General features: G+C 41.4%; 1 protein-coding gene across 3 annotated transcripts in view; it reads right to left on the reverse strand.

The window, feature by feature from the left end:
- The window catches only part of PPARG (peroxisome proliferator activated receptor gamma), a 53,158-nt gene that overhangs the window by 21,209 nt on the left and 13,609 nt on the right, over window positions 1-18,340 (reverse strand). The window lies entirely within an intron of this gene.

The following is an 18,340-nucleotide window of genomic DNA, read 5'->3' on the forward strand; positions in this document are numbered from 1 at the left end:
AACCCAAGGAAATGTAAGTTATGACTTTTCAAATTCCATATATATCCACGCAAACCTTGAAGGCAGTAAACAAATAAGAAAATTCTGTCTGCAAAAAAATCTTCTGCAAACTGAGTGAATTTAGATTGAGACAAGAAATGTTTTTCCAAGTCCTCTCCTGACAGATAGCTGAACCAAAATCCTTTAGTTAGACATATTTCAACTATGGAAAAGTTTGTCAGTTACAGCAAGTGAACCAAAATTCTTGATTTAGACAGATTTCAACCATGAAAAAGTTTGTGAGTTACAGCAAGTGCAAAGGCCATTTTATAACCAGTGTCTGGGTTTAATTTTCCACGATTTATAAAAAGAACATTCTACCCTAAAAATAGAAGAGATGTTTCAGAGCTAAAATAGCTTGGACACTTTGGCTGTTTAATTTGGACTTTAGACCCAATCAAGTGAGTGGCCTTTAACCTCCAGATAACAGAAAGTTTGATTTGATCTGCGTTGAATCAAAACTGCTCTGTCACAGAGCCAAAAGAGCTGTTGCAAAATGAAGATACTGGAACAGAGGTGCTCTAGAATTTGGAGCTCACGCTGTTTTTGACAGGTGAGTGAAGCTGTGACCAGCTCTGCTGAAATCCCAGTGCCTAGAAATGGTTGCATTTCTCTTTGCCTTCCCTCAGGAATGCCACCAGCATTCTTCCCACTTTTAGGACTCCCAGCACAACCCTCCAGTTCTTCAGCCTGAGTTGGACAACAAAGGCTGAGAGGGATCTTTTCAATTCTGAAATGTGAGAGGGGAGATGCTCACTGCAGCAGGAACAAAGAGGAGCTGCTGCACCCCAGCCACCCCCTGAGCCCACTGGATGGGACATTAAGGATGTTCTCCTTAGTGAAAGTGAGGAAACAACAGGATTTCTAATTGCCACAGGTGACAAATCCCTGGGGAAATACATGACAGCTTGTCAGGGTACCTTGGTGTTGTGTGTTATCTCCTAAATTGTCAAGTTCGAAGTCTAGGGCTCAAGCCAAGAGCTCTGCCCAGGCTCCCCAGGGAATGGGCACAGCCCCGAAGCTGCCAGAGCTCCAGGAATGCCCAGGGTGGGATTGGTGGGGTGGCTGTGCAGGATCAAGGGCCGGACACATGATCCATGTGGGTCCCTTCCAAGTCGGGAGCTTCTCTGACATGTTCTGTGAGCACAAAGTGCAAATCCCTGGCCATCAACACTGGGAGGAGTCTTCCCGAAACAGATTTCCCAGTGAAACAATAGACCAGAACAGACTCCTTCTTCAGAGCCCATTTCTTGTAACGAGCAGACGTTTTCTTTAGAAAAATACAAAATCCAAGAGACGTTTTAAATCGGTTTATATTGCTTTAAGCAAGTGCCATCAAGGGTTAAGACTTTCTGCTGGAGCTCTGCCTCAAGGGTGAAGGATGGCTACAGGCACATTCCCAGTTGGAGCCCACGTTCATCCCAGGAACTCCCAGGCTGCTGTGTGGACAAGGAATAACTGGGAAACCAAATTATCAAAAGGCAGGAGGACTCATACCCACAGCTGCCCTGGCACAGACACCTCCCGGCTCTGGGGCAGCACCTGGAGAGCTTCAGCACCTGCCTAAAGGCAAGGACAACGCACTGAGGAGAGATGAGCTCCCTGAAAAATCAACAGTTTTCCTGCATTCTCCATCAAAAAATATTCTCCCAATCTCGAGACCTCATCACTTAGTCTTTCCAAGTTAAAAAGCTTCAGTTTGAAAACCCCTGTGAGCTGAACAGCAAGTGAGAGCTGGGCTGGATTTCACTGCCCTCAGCCTGTGGCTGGGATTGAATCATGATTTTAAAGAGTTAAGGTTTTAGCCAAGGGTTAGAAGCAATTTACATTGACTAGGATGCAAGTTAGGAAAAACAAAAGATAAGCTGGATTCGGGATATTCTGGAGAAGTTGCTGATGAGTAGATCTGCGAAACTCCTGCATCATTACAACCCAGAGTGTGCATGAATTTCCCCAAGTACAGGAATCTCACAGCTCAGAAAAACTCAGGCAAGCAGGTGAGTCCAGAGGTCTGGCTTGGCGTGCACAAAGCTCCAAAATCTAAGAGCTTGTAGGAATTCCTTATTAGAAATCTTGGTTCCCAGTCAGCACAGCCAAATCATTTCAGCAAAGTCTACCAAAAAATGCCAGAGTGGTTTCAGGGTAGAAGTATTTCTAGCCTAGAATGGTGATGGTTTATGTTTTTATTATGTTTTAGAATAAACAAAATTAAATTAAATAATTAACGAGTAACCTGTTGTTTCAAGCATCACTGAATAGAAGGGATTTGGTTTCATGCCTGCTGGTTTTCCCTTACTAATTGTTTTTTTTTTTTTTTTCTCTGTGTCTGTCCAAATCACACACATGCTCTATAAGCTGAGAGCAGAGGAACCACAAATGCCAAGATTCCACAGAAGAGAAAACCAGGGAATTGTGGCTGTACCTATCAGCTGCTGCAAGTCACAGAGTAATTCTGCCCTTTCCTACTCCAATTTCTGCTGTAAGGTAATAAAGTCTGATTATTGAGCCAGCAGCCATTTACAAATCTTTAGTCAAAAGCCTATAAACTCCACCCCTTCCAGAGGTTAACATCCCGTGACTGTCAGGATCCCAGAGTAATATTGCTCATAAGCATTCCTGAAGGATGAGAATTTCCAGGTTTGCTCAGGTTTGGGGTATAAAACACAGAGCATCTTGTTACAGCCTTAAAGTTCCAATCTTCACATATGATCTAAGCAAATGATGGGTATCTAGTTCAATTTAACAAAATTTCCTGTTACAGTAGAAACAATTCATTTCAATTTTCAGATGAATTTATATTAGAGATATTAAAATGAAGGAAGCATTTTCCACGCTATTTTTATTCTTGCATTATTGAAAACCAAAATGTGAAGACTGTTCCTATGTTTAATGGTTATATTTTACAAACACTCCTATTTTGCATGTAGCCTGATTTTTGCTGTGTACTTCATCTTTTTCCCTCTCCAGGAAAGAGGAACGACAACATTTCCCTCTGGAAAAAAAACCCGCAAAATAACTAATTGTAGTCTTCTCAGGGCTTTAAAAGAACCAAAAAAGAACAACAACCAAGATTTAAAAAAAAAATCCAGTGGATAAGTCCAATGAACAGACTAGAGAATACAGTGTATATGTGTGTGTATATATATATATATTTAGTATAGTATATAAAATATAATATAGCTATAGTATGTAGCTTTTATAACTCACAGCTGCTTGTGTGACCTCCAGGTAATAGATCTGTAAGCATTTCTCTGATTTAGGAGATTTTGGTGTGCAAAACTCCACCTCAGCCAGCAAGAGGCTGTGCAGAACAGCAGCAGAGGTGTTATTGGGGAAGTCAGATGGAGGAGCTTGGACATTGAATCCTCCAAAGGAGCAGGAGTGAAAGAGATAAAGCTGCTGAGATCACATTTAATTCTGAGATATGGGGCTTCCTAAGTGCCTTCACTCTGTTTCATCTCCCGTGGAACTGCTCAGGGTTATGTGGAGGAACCCAAGGCACTGAACTCACCCGGCACAGCCACCCTTGGTTATTCTGCTGCTGATAGGCAGAAATCTCCTCACATTAATCACCCCATCCCCTGATTGATCTGCTCTCCAGTTCCTCAGACAGTTATTCCCTGCATTTCTCCTACCTGGAAAAAATAAAATCTGCCAGAGGAGATTGCCATGGTATGAAAAACATCCTGGAACACGAGCTGCTCTTTACCATAAACACTACCTGTGCTCAGGTAACCTGAAGGGCCTGTTGTGCTGCATTCTAGACTCGCTCTTTCCAGACAAAACTACCAAAATATGACCCTACAGGTATTTAATGAAGCAACCAGAACATCCCAACTGACAGGAGTTACAGAAAATAAGAGGAGAAAAATGAAGAGGTGAAGCCTCTCAGCTTTGAAACATTATTAAAATCAAGGCAACATTATTAAAATCAACAACGTGACACGGGCAGGTAGAAATATGGACAAATTGATAGGTGAGCTAAATAATGCTGTGGGGTTTTTCTTAATGAAAACAAATTCCATGGAACAGATTGGATTTCCTCCCGTGTATAAATGTGTCAGAGTTTGTCAAGTAAACTCATACGCAAGTCCTGCAGAACTTAATGGGACTTCTGCCAATTAATTTCATTAAGGCAGCTCAGACCCTCTGTGAAATAATGTCCTACATCAGTGGGTGAAAATCACACAATCTTTCTCAGCTTTTAGGAAAAAACTTAGAGATGGTGAAGGGGAAGCTTGATCCCCCAGAGATTCAATTTATTCATCTGTTTGGAAGAATAACAACACATTTTCTGTGTGCTTTGCAAAAACCGATTTCCCCTAAATGATGGCACCACATGCACTGAGATAAAGCCCTGCACTGAGCTTTGAGAGGGGAAGGCTACAGAAGGGCTATAAAAAGGGAGCAGGCCCTTTAAATTATTGCTTATTAATTGTAATGAATTATTATGCATTGTTATTAATAATTATTAATTAGATCAGTTCATTGTGATAACCCCGTGGCATTCCCCTTGCAATAGCTCAGTTCTCTCCCTGCCTCTGACACAGAAATTCTGGGTGGCAATGGTGGAGCAGCTCACGGCTGCATTTTATCAGTGCAGCTCTCAGGTCCCTCAGATGTGAGGGATCATTGCATTTCAGGCTATTGAGAGGAAAATCACATCTTACTGCATTTGCTTTTTCCTGGTAAAAAAACCCCCAAAAAACAAACCCTCAGATTTTTGTCCCAGTTCTCTATTTCTCCAGTGCAAGAACATTATCTCCCCTCCCTGCCCTCCATTCTCTGTGCTCTCCACAAAACATCACCCCTCTCCAGCAGGTGTGGGATTACTCCACAGATTTTTAATATTTCTGCTTATACCAGAGCACAGTGGAGCTCTAAGCTTTAAATCTTCAGGAGATACCTGCCTCAAGAATGAAAATTATCGATTTTTCACTAATAGCTACTGCCACTATAATGGACTTTATCCAACAGACAACGTTTGTATAAAACAGAGATAAATACTTTTTGGTTTAACCAAACTCTGTGAATTTTTTTTTTGTCTCTCGAACAATGACTCAAAGCTGTTTTCTGTTGTTGTTTCAAGCATTCCCGGCTGGCAGATTCCCGATTATCCCCCCGTTTCCCGGCACAGGACCTGAACCTCTCCGTGTCCTGTTGCTGCAGAGTCAGCAGAGGGAGCACAACGTAACTAAAAAAAAAAAAAAAAACAACCCAAAACCTCTTTCCAAGAACTCTGCTGGCACAGCCAGCGATGCTCCTAAACAAACAAACAAGAAAAAAAAAAAAAAAAGAAGGACGGGAAAAGAGCCTCGGTGGCTGATGCCCCCGATTCTGTGTTTGACAAAATCAGTGCTCTGCCAACTGCAGCAGGAAAAGCAAAGGAACAGCAAAAAACCTATAAAGCCTCGCTTTAAAAAAAAAAATCCTTTAAAAAATTCTTTAAAAGAATTTTTGTTGTTTAAAAGGACAGATATAAAGTTTGTTATTGTTGTTGTTGTTGTATATTTTTTTTAAATCCAGGCACACACTCAAAACATTGTCAGAATTCAGGGCCGAAAATGTTTCAATGATGTGATGATGAACAAGCCCACTGAACAGTAATATTGATGGGATTAAAATAGTTATCCAAAGCATTTCCCAAACAAATTAAACATTAGAAACCACTGTGGATGTGGGGAAAGGGTCCAGGCTACTGAGAGAATGAGTATTGTGAAATTTTTGATGGTAAATTCAAAGGGTTTTTTAAGCCATGGTGTCGCTCCCCCTGCCAGACCCACTCCTGGGGGCACCACTGCCTCACCAGACCCCGGAATTTCCTTTCCAAGGAGGAATTTATCCAAAACACTTACAGGAATGAAAAGAGACCTCACCACAGGGTGGAAGAAGCAAAATTTTTATGGGTTTATTCCAATTAAAGAACTGTAAAGTAAAGCTCCCCACGCCTCAATTTAGCTGTGAAAACAAAGAGAATACCTAGTGTCTGCAGCAAATGTTGAATGCCAAAATTTAGCTGTGAAAACAAAGAAAATGCCCAGTGTCTCCAGCAGATATTCATTGTCAAAACAGCTCCGTGATAAAAAATAACTCAGTGAAAAGATGAGTTCACAAATGATGGATCACAGCATTTTTAAACATAGATGGCTTTAAAAGCACTTCAAGACTAGAGATGATATTTTCTTCTCCCTTCCTCAGGTCCAGCTCTGAAGCCATCTAGAAATGGCCCCAAAAATTCAACATGTCCATTAATTAACATGAAAATTAACATGTCCCAATTAACATGAAAATCCCCAAAAGGATGCCGCATGGAGAATATACTCTGGAAAGAAGGGAGAAAACCCTCTGTGTTTTTAAGGAATAAAACAAGGGGAAGATTCCGGACCAAATGGATTTGCCAGGCCAGGGCACAAGCGTTGGTGAGCCCAGCTCAAGGGTTAATCAGTGAGTAGGAGGGGCAGGAGCTGAGGAAAGGCTCCTCTCCCACCCACTGTCCCAACCTGCAGAACCAGCACAGGGCCCAAATCCTGAGAGCAAGAAGGAAAAGCAGCGACCTGGGGCTGAGTGGAATGTTGAAGGTGTGCCAGCAAACCCAAAACCACCTTCAGACACAGCTGGGGGATGCTCCTTTCTGTCCCACCTCCCAGTCTGACCAGTGCTGGATGGCTCAGAAATCCCAGTGGGGTGAGGGTGACAACCACATCCTTCAAAAAGCCAAATAAAAGGTAAAAGAGGGGGGAAACCCATCCATCCTCTCCGCGAGGCTGCACAGTAAAACGCCAGGAGAAGCTGTATAAACCCAAACACTTGGAAAGGCCGAAAAAAACAAAAAGGCAACTCATAAATCAGTAGGGAATGTATTTGATTCCTATGGCTGAGTTATAACTACAAGCTGTGCTCACTAAAAGCACAGTCCATAAAACTTACCACAATGTTTAAGAGGCAGTTGTTAATGAAAACAAGGAAGAAAAGCCCATTCAGGGAATAATAGAGCTGTTTAGTGTGAAATATATTTTCTGTTCTATGGAATTCACACCAAATGGCCTGGACTGCTTGGAACAGCAGCATTTTATACCCTTGCAGCAACACAAACCCTTGTAAATGTAATTGCAAATGAGAAACAAGTTGAAAAATGCCACGGGCTACTCAGATACGCTACAAATCCTCCCATCCTATTTTCATTTGTTAATGTAGGGTTTGTTACATTCTGATACTGGAGAGAGATCCATGAAAGTTCAGGTCATTCCAGGGGATGAAAGCAACTGATGGCAAGGCTGTGCTCAAGTGGCTTAAATAGAAAGTGAGAATATTGGAAAAGGGGAAATTTCTGTATAAGAAACACTGATTTATAGATCTGACAAACTCACAGGCAGGTGGGTCAGATGTAAAAGGAACAGCACTTCAAAACCATGGAGAACTTCACTACAAATTTCTGGGAGTGACAGAGCTGGGCTCCTGGTGGTAAAAACTGACTACAAGAGAAATAGAAGTGCTCTACTGCAGTCACAGCACTGGCAGAACAGCGAGATGAGATAATTTCTGTTAAATCAGATTCAAAGTTTGTGGGAAAGGATTCTCAAACTGTTCCTAGAAACCCCTGAGCAGGGAAACTGCACTTTCCCACTTCCAGTCGTGCTTTGTGAGGAACCATGGGCTGAAGCTAAAAGTAATCCTGCTGAAAGACTTCTCTTCCAATGCCTTTGGTTCAAAAAGATCTTAAAAGTCTCTCCCACTCTTCAAAATAGAAATTATTATTATTTTGTTTCTTTGTTAAAAAAAAAATATATATATATACACACCTCCAGAAGCATTAAAAATCTGAAAAATAAGGTATCATCTGGAAATATAAGATAAGAATAATAAAATAATATAAATAAAATTATAAATAATGTAAATAATAAAATAATATAATCCGGTAATATAAAATCAGAATAAACCTCTGGAGGGGCACGAATGGGCACTTACAATGTGCCTTGGTGGAACAGAAATGTGCCTCCTGTTGGTTTTGAGGGATTTGAGGGAAGCAGAAACAAACAGCACGTCCCTGACTTGTGCTGGCAGCATTGTAAAACGACCTCATTATATAAAATGTGGGCGTTGCTCTCTATGAATCATTGTGATTTAAAATAGGATCCTGATAGACAGGCAATGAATCACTTTGGATTTTGTAATCAGCCAGAGCTGACTTCTTGGGAGAGCCCTTTGCCCCCTTTGGCAGGGAGCTGAGGGGAAGGTCTGCTCCAGCCCTGGAGGTGCCTCCCCAGGCTGAAGGAAGTCATTGATTCCAAAATATCCCCCCAAAACGCCGTGTGGGACACAAGATAGCAGAGCCTTGTCAGCTGGAACAGCACCACACAATTCAATTGATAACATTCTCAGGGCTGTGCTTGGCTCCCAGGCTCAACATGCTTTAATAATTGGCATTTATTTGTACTGGGCAGGCTTTGTATTGCCGGGTCTAGCAAAAGCTTTACCGGCTACAAGAAATTAACAGAGTTCCAAAATGCCATTGAAAGTATTTTAAGAGCAAGTGACCCATTCAGAAGTTTCGTCTGCAGAATTTGTGACTGCACTTTCAGGTGTCAAATCTGAAGTCAACAGAAAGTTTTCCGGCTTCGACAGAAATTCAGTGTTTGGCTCAAAATTAAGCAAAACACTCATTTTGAATATTGAATTCATGTTAATGGCATCAAAACACCTGCCTGAAGTTAAGCACTTTAAAAAACTCCATTGCTAAGAAATCTTAGCTAATCTTCTTTAGCTAAGATTTGTTATTCATTTATATCTCATGCACAGAGATAAATCAATGTGTGTCGTAATGCACATCCAGAAGAAATGAGGGTCTCATAAAACACCCGATTTCCTGTGTGAAACGACTGCTTCAGTGGCAGGGCTGTGCCCAGAGTTAATAAAATAAACTCCCAGCACCACAAAGTCCCAGTGGCACTGTCAGCCAGGAGCCTGCTGATGCTTCAGTAGGGAACAGCTCTGTCTGAAGCCTTCAAACACAGCACAAAAACATTTACTGAGTTTATCCTGTGCTCACACATGGTGTGTTGTATGAAAATTTCAAGCACAAAAACATTTACTGAGTTTATCCTGTGCTCAGACGTGGTGTGTTGTATGAAAATTTCAAGCACAAAAACATTTATTGAACTTATCCTGTGCTCACACATGGTGTGTTGTATGAAAATTTGCCAGTTCCTCCGTGGCTCCCTAAGCCTGTGTGAGATTTTCCAGGATTTCAGGTGGTGTGGCAGAGCACAGACCTGTGTGAGCAGCACAGCTCTTTACAGGACAATCTCCTGCTCCACTGCTTATCTGGTTTCATTAGGTCATTATCAGCGTGTCTTGATGCAGTTCAATAAATTAATAAGAGACTCCATTCTTTTGAAATGCTGCTTTAGCCAATAATTAACAGCTGAGGTATCAATTTAGCACGGGATTTTAAATAGTTGTACTCCATTATGGAGTTCAGAACATGAAGTTTATATTTGTTTGTGAAATGTCAATAACTTTAATAAGAAATGTTACATGCAGGTAATCTTCTAAAACATCATAGATGCAACAAATTTGATACTAGTCCTGAAGAATTTTTTTGTCATTTTAATACTGAAATAACCACAGCGAGTTTTCTCAATCCATGTGGTGGTAGCAGGGAATTTAGGGATGCAGAATACTGTTGGTAAGAAGCCTGGGATTTTTCCTCCCTCCTCAGACTCTGTCATGTCAGTGCTTTTTAATGTTCACAAGACAGTAAACTTCAGTATTGTTTCCAAGAGATGAGCTAATAAGGCACACAACTGCAGCGGGGTGAAATACACTCATTAATATCCTAAATGCAGTTCCCTGCCATGGCAGAATACTGAATACTCCCACAGGAAGAGGAGGAGGAGGAGGAGGAGGGAGGGAAAAAAAAAAAAGCCAAATGAATTTAAACTGATTCCTTGAATTAAATCCCACTTTTGAAGTTTTTCCTGGCAGTCAAACACGCTGCAAATAATCCATAAAGATCCTTCCCTCCTATCGGGATGAGTCGTTTCCATCCCATTCTCATCTTCCCAGCACTAAAAATGCAAAATGGATTGGAATACAGCAAGACTGGATGCAGGGCCCACACGATTTGACTAAGTGCTGGGTTTTGGCAAAATGTTTGGATCTGTTGGACAATCCCCAAGTTGTAAAAGTGAAAAAGCACCATGTTGCAAAACTCATTCATGAACATAAACACTATTTCTGCATTAAATACACAGAGCTCAGTAAGACAGCAAATACAATTTCCTATACAGAATTAGATAGAATTTCTGGTACATGCCAGTATAAAATATGCTAAATCTTTATAAAGATCTATATTTATAAATAAGTAGAAATGCTCTCTGTGCCTCTACAGCCACTGTGATGTCAAGGTAATTCAAACACAGCAAAATTCTGAGAAAGCGGATTAAAAAATACCAAAGAGGGCTGAACATTCACCTTTCTCCTCTTTTAGCTGGCCCCCAAATTCATCATCTCACACAAACCACAGATCACACACTGCAGTTTTGCCCATAGACTCTGGGATATTTGAAAACTGGATTGGTTTATTTTTAATTTATTGGGGATCCTCAGATATTGTGGAGAATTTACACACAGCTATTGAAGGGTATTTTCATTAGGGGCTGAAATTCTTCAAGCAGAACTTCCTAAGCTTGGAGAGGAAAACCAGAGGTGATGTCCCTACATTATTCTGACAAGATAAACACCAGGAAAGTAAAAGGGACCCCCCCAAATTGATTATATCCAAGAGCAGGCTTCCTACCCTGCACCAAGTACCCAACTAAATAATGCAATAATAAAAACACGTGAACTTTTGTACCCCCATCATCTGTTGCCCAAATGGATCTCTTTCATCTTTAAAAAAAAATAAAATTAACCTCCTCAACTGTACGAACTGCAAAGCATCCAACCTGCTCAGCCACTTTTCAGCAATCCCTTGTCACCTGACTCCTGTACTTTTGACCCTCCAAAAAACTCCCAGCTGAGACATGTTGACATGTTTTCACATGTGATCCCAGAATGATTGCTCTCAATACTGCTGGGCGCTTATCACAGCTTTAGATCAATGTTCTCTGCCTCTCCTGGGCTCCATCTTTCTAAATATTCATTTTTTTTCCAGGGAGCTTTTGAGCTATCCTGGAGTCAAGGTGATTTCAGGCTGGGAGGGTGAGCTGTTGTAACTGCAATTGCAACACTCTTGGGGAGTATTTAATGCACAGCAAGAACTCCCCATGGGGAATTCTGCTCTAAATTGAAGTTACCTTGAGCAGTTTCACTTGTGAGTCTTCTGTAGGACTAAAAGCTTCAAGAGAATCTTCCCCATTCTTCCTTTTTTGGGGAGGCTCCACATAAAATATACTGTATTAAATCATATTGTGATCAACATTTTATTCCAGGAGAAAATGAGGTGGGAAATTTCTGAAGGAAATTAAGCATTGAGAATTGTTTTTATAAATACTAATTTTAAGCCTGTGTTCAACTAAATAATACCAAGCTGGGAGAAAGAATACTAAAGCATCCACTATAAAAACTGGGAATTAAGTTAGCACCAACATACCTTCTTTTGTGCTACTGGATTTCTAACTTTCAGGAAAAAAAAAAAAAAAAGAATTTCAGTAGGATCTTCCTGCTTGACATACTTCAGAAAAGCTTTGTGCAAACTGGTACTTAAAGCTATGGTAACTACTGACCAGAGGAAAAAAAAACCCAAACAGCCTCAGATCCAGCACCCAGGGTCTGAGTTGCTGTGAAATAATGATACCAGAAAGCCCCAGAGCAGAACTGTTTTATCTGGAGTTCTGAACTAAATAAAGTGGGTTAATATTGTAATTTTATGGGCCAGCAGCGTCCCTAACTAACTCCAAGTAGTCCTGAATGTCCCTTTATGCATTGGGCAAATTAAATTATTTTCAGGGATGTAATTTTCCTTCCTGCCATCTGAAACTGATAAACTCAACTCCCTTTACCATTCAAAAAGCAAACACCACAATCCATGGCTCAGAAAGGGGATCATCAGATCAACTTTAGGCGATAATTCAAGAAGGGGACTTGAATCCTCCTGCCACCCACCCCTCACAGCACAGAATTGATGGAAATACGGAATTCGTTTCCAAATGTACTTTTCAAGGGAACAAAACCCCAAGATAAAATTCTCTTCAGAACACAGGAGTAACTTACTGCAAGCACAATGGGGAAATGCTGTCTGAACCTGAACTAAAAGATGAATATTCCCCTGCAGCCCTTTTATAACAATAAAAAAGACAAAATATTTGTGGGGAAAGAACACGATTTCATCTTTTATTTAATTTCAAAATCATTAATGCACTTCAAAAAGAACTTAAATATAACCTGCATAATGATACATTAATGTGAAATTCTACAAAGTCCTGACTTTGTTACAGCTTCAAAAACCTGCTGGATTTTCTAATAAGGTATCTGGCATGGTTTGGATTTTTATAATGTGTCTGAAAACTAAAAGGAAGAGATTTCTTTGATCTTATTTTCTGTTGGGTTATTCTTTCCCTGTGTTATTAATATCCTAAGAACATGCCTGATAGGATTTGTTCCTACTTTTGTCAACCTGTCTATTTGGAAGTAAAATTTTCCCAATAACCCCGTGGAAATTGCCTTGCTTTGCCCATGAAAGAACAAATTTTTTCACCTGCCAAGGTGTGGAAAATGATTCCATACTTGTGAGCTGCCTGTCACTCCTCTAAGTGTCCCTCACCCCCAAAGCAGGGGCTGTTTACATTCATATTTAAAAATGTGTTTAAATATCTGTGCCTGCCAATAATAAACAGAATTCCATGGCTTTTGTTACTGGTTTTGTTTAAAAAAAAAAAGTGTGCGTGATGTTATTCTTCTTAATATTGGTGACCTTCAACCCACAGCGTCAGCACATGGTAGGTGACACTCACAGGGCCACTGTCACTGTCCCCATCATTCTGTTCAAAAACTGCACTTGCTATTTTTGACAGGGACTGTTCAAGAGTTAAAGTGACATCATCTGAGGACACAGACAGAAAGCGGAGGATCCACGGCTAAGAACAGCTCAGGACAAAGCTATTTATGTCCAATTTTACAATTCTGCTATTTTTAACAGCTAAATCCTAAAAAAAAATGGTCATTTTTGGAGATTTGTTTGCAGCTGGAAAGACTCTACCAATGCTTGGCTGAAGGAGGAAAGCCCCCGGCACTCTGTGTTGTGGAAAGAGAGTGGAGTGTCAGGACATCTCAGTGTGCCCCAGGCACCTCTGCTCCCATGGATCTGGAACCCTCTGGAACTCTGGATATGAGATCTGTCCACAGGGATCCCAGCTCATGGAAACTCACCTGCTCTCAGTAAAAAGTCTGAGCTGCCATCCTGTCTTTGACAGCATTAGCTGCTTTCACTTGAGAAGTGTATAATCAGAGCTCTAACAGTGTTTCAGAAAGATTAATAATTATAGGGTTATGCAACATTAACAATAGTGGTACCAGCAAAGCAGCTGTGGTAAGTTTTAACAGCACTAAAAGGAGAGGAAGAAAGAGATTGAGAAAATTTCAGTTCCCTTCTCTGTCATGTGTTCTTGTCATCGTCTTGGGTTTTGCTATATTTAAATTGCTGTAGGAATTTCTTCTGCAAGGAATCTGAGAGGGCAGCTGACGGCAAAGCCTTCAGCTTCATGTTGGGATAAATATAAGGATATACCACAGTTCAAGCCAAAAATGTAGAGTTAAATGCTAAGATTGATAACATTGATAGGGAATTTCTTGCCTTTTTTTTTTTTCTACTGTAAACTGTTTTAATTAAATTCCTGAGAAGTGCTGTTTTGAATAATTATGTGTAATTCTATTTCTTCAGTCTAAATACACATGCCATTCTCACACACAAACCACAAAGCACACACTGACAATTTTGCCCACAGACTCTGGGATATTCGATAACTGGACTGGTTTATTTTGAAATCAGCAATTTATCTTCAATTGGGCCAGAACAGTTAACTTTGCAAAAAAATATTCCTGAATGAAAATGAAATGAATCCATTTTCCTTTTGAGGAGATTCCTTTTCTAGGCCAGCAAGTTTGGTGTGAGGAACTAAAAGTGGTTGCTGTGACTTTTTGTAACCCCTCGAGCAGGCGTGTGAACAGCTGAACATGTGGCTCTGACGGAGGCTGAGGGTGAGCTCCTGGCACTTTTTACTGTTCTCAGTTTTCTTGAGATGCTAAAAAAATCTCAATAGTCACAAATTTCTATATGCTAATGGTCAATCTCTTTAAAGATCCGACTGTGTTTAAAAAGAATCACATTCAAGTACTACAGAGAATATCACCAAAAAGCAAATTGTGAAGGGGTATCTGGATTCCATCCAGTGAGCTGGAGTGTACAGAGCACTGAATATCAGGGTAGGACACTCCTGATGCAAAACTTCCCCTGGAAACTTTGGGATCATCTCCAATCCATGGGATCAGAAGGGGTCTCTAGCAGCTGAGTGCTTCCCACCCCCTTCCCCTCCTGTCCCCTTTGCTAACAAAGGTGAGAACATCTGCTCTAAACCTTATTCCTGCACAAACTGAGGAATTATTTGGCAGCAGCTTTGGTGGCTCTTCACCAGCAATGAGGTGCTTGGCGTGGAGGGCCGTGTCCAGGATGGAAATCAGAAATGATCCGATTCCATTCCACTCAGACTGGCAGAGTTTGTGAATTTAGAGCCTGCTGTTGAGCTCTCACCTTTGCTTTCTGCTGTCAATGCAGCATCACAAATCAGGCTAGACACCAGAATATTTGTGAAGCAGACTGGTTTTCACTGGGCTCCAAGCAGTCAGTGTTAACCTCATGGCACACCTTCCCAGCACAAGGGATGGGCTGCTGAAACCTCTGCGGCGTGGTGCACAGAACTAATTGTGTTGGTTTAGCCTTTAGCTGGTCACCCTAGTACACTAATACAGTCAGAAATTGGTCGAATTCTGATTTCTGAACTCTTTCTGGTGAAATCTGGTACTGGACCTGGTTCATTCCAGAACAAGGGATTATTTTTTTACAGCTTTCTCTATACACTGCCACTGAGTCAGACAAGATAATTTGAAGACAAATACTGGCTCCGTTGAACCTGGCTGTAAAATTTCCACCAGTCCGCCAAATTTCCTTTTTGCAGGACAGCAATGGCAGCACCTGTTTTGAACAGGAGTGCTGGGCCTCCTGGGTTCAGATCTGACCACAACAATCCAGAATCTTCCCCAACACAGACATCCAGACCGTGCAGGTACCACACAGAACCTCTTCTTTCCTCGGGCAATCCCAGGGGATCGCTGCTCTGCAAGCTGAGGCCACGGGAAAACTGCAAACTGTGGATCCTGACATCGCATGGGGTGAGCGATAAAAAGCTCCCCTCGCGGAGATTTCCATCTCAATGGAAGCAGAGAAAGTCGCCAAGCCCACTGTGTCTGTCAGCTCCCCTGGATCATCAATGGGCCGCGTGCTGTGAATCACAGCGCTCAGCCGCATCTCGCATCTTGCCCGTTGTGTCTTGCTTCTACTATTTGTTCTGGGATCTTAAAACCACTGTTGTAAGCGGTTCAAAAATACACGCTGGAAAAATTGTTAATGCCCTAGTCATACAATGTCATTTTGAAGCTCCCTGGGAATTTAGATTTGCACAGCTTATTAGGATATGACCTTTCCCTTGATTTTTTTTTATTTTAGGATGGAGTTAAGATGAAATTTCCCCAGTGGGAGTTGCTGTGTTTCCTTCACAGATAAGGAAAAGGCAATGGCAGCTCTGTATGGAGACAAATTCATACATTTCTGCAGCATGGACAAGCCCGTGGGCTTGACAGACATCCTGTGCATTCCTGGAGGCTGAGAGGGAATTAACCAAAAACCCCCAGAATTTTAATAAAGGTATTGCCCTGAATCTTTCACTGGTTTTTTGTTGGTTTTTTTTTTTTCCCTCCGCTGCCATCTGAGAGTAAACTGCGAGGAGTTTTAAGGCCTGTGGACTTGCATCCAGAGCACCAGGGCAGCACTGGCTTTCTGGAATACATTCCTATTCCTTTGTGGAATATTCGTCTCTACAGAGCTGCTTTTTCCTCTTCACAACATAGGTTCTGTCTCAAAAAATCACACACTTCCCTGGGATTTCATAAACCTGAACTAAAAGCAGGAGGTTGTAAAATTAATTCTCAAAATTAGTGCTATGGGCTGATTACCAGCTACCAATGCCAGTGGTTAAATACTTATTATATATTATGTATAATGTATATTACATATTATGTATAATTTTTAATAGACTAAGACAACACTTCTTAGTCTTTTTGCCTCTATGTCAATGAAACCAACAAAGACAATTAGTTAAATAATTAGAATCTGAATGATGTTGCTTATATTTTAAGATTTTCAAATGCTGAAGATGGTAAAAACCAACAAATGTTGATAAGCTCTTATTTAGGAGAGAATAATTCTCTCACTAGGAGTAAAGCCGTTTGGCCAATAAAGAGATGACCAAAAATAATGACATATTTTGCTTTTTGGGTATTCAGGGTGAAAGTTTTATGCCTTGAACCCTTGCTAGGCAAACAACGTTTTTTGTCAGCTCTACACGTGCCAAAAGGAGAAAAGGAAGTGATGATGAAATAAAGCGAATTACTCTTTGTATCACTGGCTGGCTGAACAGTTTGGGGTGGGCAGTGTGCATGAAGCATTCCTGCAGGGATGCCCCAGTGAAAAGGGAGGATTTGGAGCATGGCAGTGTCAAAACCAACAAAACCAAGATTCAAAGGGACCTTACATCAGCCCCGCCGCCTTTACGAGTTTCCGTGTCTGCGGCTCTCCAGGAGCCATGCCCAGTCCTGGAACTCTCAGAACAGATGCTCTGCGTGTCCCTGCCCCAGCTCTGAGCACGGGGATCTCCCCACGAGTGAAATTTGCATTTCCAGCAGCAGCCCTTCCTCCTCCTTCCACGGCTGACGAGAGATACGAGAGATACGGGCAGGGTAAGAGATACGGGCTCCCCACAGCCGGGATCAGACAGAGCCTTCCCACGGTGTCAGGCTCTAGGCAGGGCTTAATCTGCAATTGATCCCGGCCTAATCTGCCTCTCCTGGGCAAGTCCAAAGTCATTCTCAGCACGACCAGCCCAGGACCTCTGCGACACTCGTGTGTCCAACAAGAGAGCAAACAAACCCGCGCCGATAACGCCGGGGAGAGATGTGACACGGCCTGAACCCTCCTGCCAACACATCCACCACCGCTCCAGAGAAATAATGATACTAATAACAACACAGCAGGGGGAAGAAAATGGCCAGCTGAACACTCCATGCCTACAGGAAGGGATCTGATGGATAACATCATTTCTAATCCAGCAGTGTTTGAAGAGTGATTCAACAGACATTGAGGATCTTTTTTTATGGCGGTGACACAGTGCAGATGCACGGTGTAAGTACTAAAAGTTTATTTGCGGAGGGCAGGACTGAACATTTCATGTGAACACATTCAGGCCATGATAAAGAGCTTTGTCTCCCATTAGTAATTTAAAGGATTGTGATTTGCTACTCCCAACACACCTATAATTGAATTCCTCAGTCATAAAATCACTGGTGCCAAACAAGTCCTGATATCTTTTATCAAGCCTCTTTTTTTTTTTTTCTTGTCATTTGTTAACATATTTCTTATGGAGCTTTTCTTCTTTTTATAGATACATTTGCTTTAGTTATAAATTAACCCTGGAATTTACTCTCCCAGAGGCCACAAACTGCTTTTTTATTCTCTTGGAAAAGTTTCAGGCTCTATGAATTGATGATTTGAAACAATTTTTCAATAACAGCTCGCGGTTCAGATACAGAGGAAGCAAATTCAAAAGATTGACAAAGTAGTTGAGACTGAAGTGGAAATGTTTAGATGCCTTCTGCTCTGGAAGCCATGATTGATTTACCAAAAGGGAAATGTTTCCCTGTGGGATTTCTGGTGCTTCCAGTTCCCTGGAGTGAAATACTCAGATCCAGACCCATTCTGAAATGAGGAACTTCCCAGAAGTCCTGGATTTCAGTGGCTCCAGAAGTTGGCCAGCACATCCCAAAGGTATGCGGAATACTTCAAATTTTGGAACACGTTCTAATGTTTGTTTAACAGATTGATTCATATAATGCCCATTAAAAAATAAATTTTCAGTTGATAATGTCACTGGAAAGAAAAAAAGCTTCTAATATTCAGTTTCCTGTCGTGTCTTTGTTGGGCTCTTTCTCTTCATCCCAAGGGCTTTGGAAACTCTTGGCTTTTTTTCAGCCAGAG

The sequence above is a fragment of the Chamaea fasciata genome, unplaced genomic scaffold (assembly GCF_029207755.1).
Source record: "Chamaea fasciata isolate MVZ Bird 193981 ecotype frontalis unplaced genomic scaffold, bChaFas1.0.hap1 SCAF_13, whole genome shotgun sequence".
In the NCBI taxonomy this organism is placed as follows: Eukaryota; Metazoa; Chordata; class Aves; order Passeriformes; family Sylviidae; genus Chamaea; species Chamaea fasciata.